General features: G+C 42.7%; 1 pseudogene; it reads right to left on the minus strand.

The window, feature by feature from the left end:
- Positions 1–975: 975 nt before the first annotated feature.
- Positions 976–1,802, minus strand: LOC118850836 (annotated as a pseudogene).
- Positions 1,803–4,696: the final 2,894 nt, after the last annotated feature.

A 4,696-nucleotide genomic window follows, 5' to 3' on the forward strand; every position in this document is an offset into this window, starting at 1 on the left:
CGTATTTATTCGATTGTATTGTTTTCCTTTGATGGGAGTGAATAGCACCAGGGGAAAAACAGACACAACGGGTTATGATCCAGTTAGCTTTCCCCCTTCTTTTTTTTATGGGCTGCAGGATACCTTTATTTTCACTTGAACATGGAAGGAAAAGTGCCACACACCCCTTTCTTAGGGAGTGTGTGCTCCCAGCAGCCCTTCCCCCCATCCACACACACACACAGGCACTTGTGCACAGGCAAGGGGTTCTTGGGCTGCCCCAGTCCTCCCTTTTCACTGCTTCCTAGAAGAGGAGCTAACAGAGGGTAAATGAAGGACCCAGACTAGGAAAAGAGTCCCTAACCTCTGTCCCTGGGAGATGGGAGGGAGAGGGAGGGAAGCACCAGGGGCCAGGAGTGAGCAAGTGAGGAGGCCATACCTTTACGTGTGTTGTTCAACTTGTTACTCACAATCTCAGCAGGGTGGAGGGCATGTGGTAGTAAATCCCCACGATACAACCCTGACTGTTACCTCTCCAGCAAGCTCCTACACCACAGCCCTTTGGTTTCTCAGACAAAACAAAACAAAACTAGCCCTCATGAAGTCTCAGGGCTATTGAGAGACCCGCCTATAGACCCCCAAACAACTTCAGCAGCGGTTCCACAGAGCACCGAGACAAGACTGCTTCTTCCTTCCTTGCCCAGGCTGGACTCCGAGGCTTGCGGAAGTCTGGGTGGGGGAGGGGATGGGGAGACACACCACTTCCACTTTTTTGTCTTTTCCTTTAAAAAAGAAGGGGAGGCAAAATCTTAGGGAAATGAATATTGAAAACTAAAACTAAAAATAAATTAATTAATTATATAAAAAAGTAAAAAAAAAGGGGGGGAGGGGGAGCGAAGGTGACAGGAGGGGTGTGGAGAAAACCCCAAACAGTGTGTGAACTCCAGAGATGGGTGCCGAGCTGAGGCCCCAGATTGGTGAAAGGTGAGAGGAGGGTCAGGGCAGTGCGTGCAACATCAAGGTCCTCAGGAGTTCCTGTCGGCCCAGTTCGCAGTCCTCGTCATCCACATTCACCAGCAGCTTGATAGCCTCATGGCCCACAGCCTGTTTAAGTGAGTCTGGGATGAAGACACCTTGGAGCGCCTCCAGGAGAGGGCCATTGATGCAGGTGAGCTCAGAGAACTCGATGTCACAGATGATGGAACCCAGGCCCTGGGATGTGAGGATGGTATTGGCCCGGTTGAAACGCTCAAACTGGCGTCCAAGCGGGTCCTGCTTATTTGAGAGGACGTTGCCCTGCAGAGCTGCCTCATGCCTCATGTCGCAGGGCTGTTTCTCCTTGGGGTCTGGTGTCACGGCCTTCCATCGCTTCCGCTGACTTACAAGTGTCCTCTCCCTCGAGTCGGCCGTTTGATGCACACTTGTTGACCAGCCTTGGGGCAGCACGCCACAGGATAGTGGGGAGGTACTGATTTAGGGGCTTGGGGAGCTCCCGGCTCTGCGTTACCGTGGGCTCTGGGGGTCACATAACGGACTGTCGTTTCCTCCAGGTATTTGTCTACAAGGTCTGGGCACACAGCCCGCCTCCTCTTGAGTGTGATATAAGGCAGCAGGTCAGGTCGAGTGACGATGCCTAGCAGCTGCAGCACTCTGGGCTCAGACTCGGCGCTGCCATTCTGGGTCCATGAGCAGCATGCGGGACCTCGCTGCGGCGCCGCCGGGGGCGTGAGCAGCTCTCCCCCTCCCGACGTACCTCTCCTCCAAGCTGCCCTGGTTTTGTTTTGTACACCACCATGTGTGCAGGCACCAAGATTTTCAACCATAGCATGGTATTTTATCCCTCACTTTCCCAATCAATCGCCAATCTAGTCATTAATACTCCATCCTGTGTCTCAGATGTGACCCCATCTTTCTGCATACAGAGCCATCATGGAGTCCTAGACCTCATCACCTTTTATCCAGATTATTGCGATAATGTCCTAATTGGACCTCCTTTTTTCAAGTCTCTCCCTGATCAAATCAATCCCCAAGCAAAATAATGTACCTAAATGTAGAGCTAGCTATTTCGCCCCCTTAACTCAACAAACTGCAGTGGTTCTCTATTACTTCAAGGATTAAATTTTATTTCATTTTTACCTTATCCCTTTTAAATTTCATTTTTACACGTTGTAAAATGTTCATACCAATACAGTGATGACAACAACAAAAAACAACATTTATTTACTGACTTAAAGTTTGCAAAGGCATTTTATATATGTTATGTCATTCAATGCTTATGATAACTCATATATGTTCAAGGCTGGTATATATTACTTATATGAATTTGGGGATGTGTTAATTTATTGCTTTTCTAGTACCTGATATACTAGGCAAGATTTGGTATATTAAACAAATATAGTTAGGAAGGAAACTTATGATCAGACTAAAATTAGCGAGGGAATATTGCTAATGGGATCTGAAGTGCCCCAGTGAACTATGTAAAAGTGAGAAAATAAGTTTCCGTTTTAGGGTTTAAATAAATTGAGCTAAGATAGTATAAATGCTTTGGGGAATTCACATTTTGAATGAATTGCGATTAGAATGTTCTCTAAGTGATCAACCCAGTGACAAGATTATATTCCCTATGAGAAGTTTTTCCCCCTTTTATCAGTCTCCATTTTTTCAAAACAAACTACCTAGAATTGAAATTAAGAAACATATCTGGCAAGTAAAATTACTTTTATGCAGAATGAGAAATATGGAAATATTAAAAAGAAAAGGAAAAATTTATGATACTAAAGGAAATTATTGTACAGAGAGAAAATTTCAAAGGCAAAGGTGAGAATAAAAAGATGTGAAAGCCATCATAGGTACAATAAGCAAGCTGGAAAAGATTAGGGAGGAAACATTTGCTTAACTCATATATTTTTTTCTTGTTTCTTCTTACACATTTTCCCACTTTTCTTTCTTTCAAAAAAATCTGTATTTTTTTGTCTTTCAATTAAAAATGAAACTAGCCTTTGTTATTTAGAAAAATGTGAATGATGTGGGCACATCCGTAACAGTTCTATTGGATTGGAATTATGTCATAAACTTACACACTTTTAACTGCAAAACTCTGGAAAGGAAAGATAGTCACAGAGAGTCAGGATTCATCAACATCCATAACCAAATAATGGAGGTAAATGTGAAAGTTGTAATAAACTGTTCCAGGCTCTTGGATTTCAAGGAGCTGTTTCTGAAGTGTTTGTATGGTTAAGTCTGTTCAGTATTAAGACTGGATGGAATCTTCAAGGTCACTTAGTCTAATCCTCTCACTTTCTATGTAATTTTATTGAAGCTCAGAATCTTTAAGGGGCTTAGACAAAGTAGCAGAGTTAGACACATGGTCTCTAATTCAGAATTTTCTGCTTTAAATTTTTGATTCAATATACAAGCCATTAACCAATTGAGAAATGGTCAAAGGATATGAACAGGCAGTTTTCAGAGGAAGAAATTAAAGCTATCTATAGGCATATGAAAAAATGCTCTGGATCACTACTGATTAGAGAAATGCAAATCAAAACAACTCTTAGATACCACATCTCTCCTGTCAGATTGGCTAAAATAACAAAACAGGAAAATGATAAATGCTGGAAAGGATGTGGGGAAATTGGAACATTGTTGCATTGCTGGTGGAGTTGTGAGCTGATCCAGCCATTTTGGAGAGCAGTTTGGAACTATGCCCAAAGGGCTATAGATATGTTCATACCCTTTGACACAGCAATACCACTTCTAGGGTTGTATCCCAAAGAAATCACACAAGTGGGAAAAGGACCCGTATGTACAAGGCTATTTATAGCAGCTCTTTTTGTGGTAGCCAAGAATTGGAAATCAAAGGGATGCCCATCAATTGGGGAATGGCTGAACAAGCTGTGGTATATGAAGGTGATGGAATACTACTGTGCCATAAGAAATGGGGATGATGCAGACTTTGTAACAACCTGGAAAAACCTACACGACATAATGCTGAGTGAGCGGAGCAGAGCCAGGAGAACGTTGTGCACAGCCACAGATATATGGATTCCGTGAGGACCAACCCTGACATACTGCGCTCTTCTCAGCAACCTAAGGGGCAAGGACAACTCCAGGGGACTCATGATGGAGAATGCTATCTTCATCCAGAGAAAGAACTGTGAAGTTTGAATACAGAATGAGGCTCACTACGTGCTCACCTTTTCTGCTTCTCTTTTGTTTTTGTTTTTGGGTTTTTTTTTTTGGTTCTGTTTCTTCTTTCTCATGATTCCTTCCATTGGTCAAAATTCTTCTCCACAACTTGACTAGTGCATAAATTAATTCAATGCGAAGTTATACAGGACAGTTATATGAGCTTCCATGCTGTCTTGGGGAGGGAGTGGGGAGGGGGGGGGAGAAAATCTGGAACTCAAAACTATGTAGAACCATGTGTGGTAAACTAAAAATAAATAAATTAATTAAAAAATTTTTTTTTGATTCAATCTGAGGACATTAATTGGAATAGTTCTCCTCAACCTTGACTTTCTTTTAGATTTATTGCTTTTTTGCCATGTAAATCTGAGTTCTAGTCCTACTTTTCATGCATGTTGACTCTGTTAACCTGGAGAAGTCAGGTGACCTCTCAGTGCTGGAGGCAGCTGTTTAAGAGTAAAAGATGCAATAGAAATTTTTTGTGCTAAATTGATTAGAGGAAACCCTCAGAGATCCCTAAACTGATAAAATC

The sequence above is a fragment of the Trichosurus vulpecula genome, chromosome 5 (assembly GCF_011100635.1).
Source record: "Trichosurus vulpecula isolate mTriVul1 chromosome 5, mTriVul1.pri, whole genome shotgun sequence".
Taxonomy (NCBI): Eukaryota; Metazoa; Chordata; class Mammalia; order Diprotodontia; family Phalangeridae; genus Trichosurus; species Trichosurus vulpecula.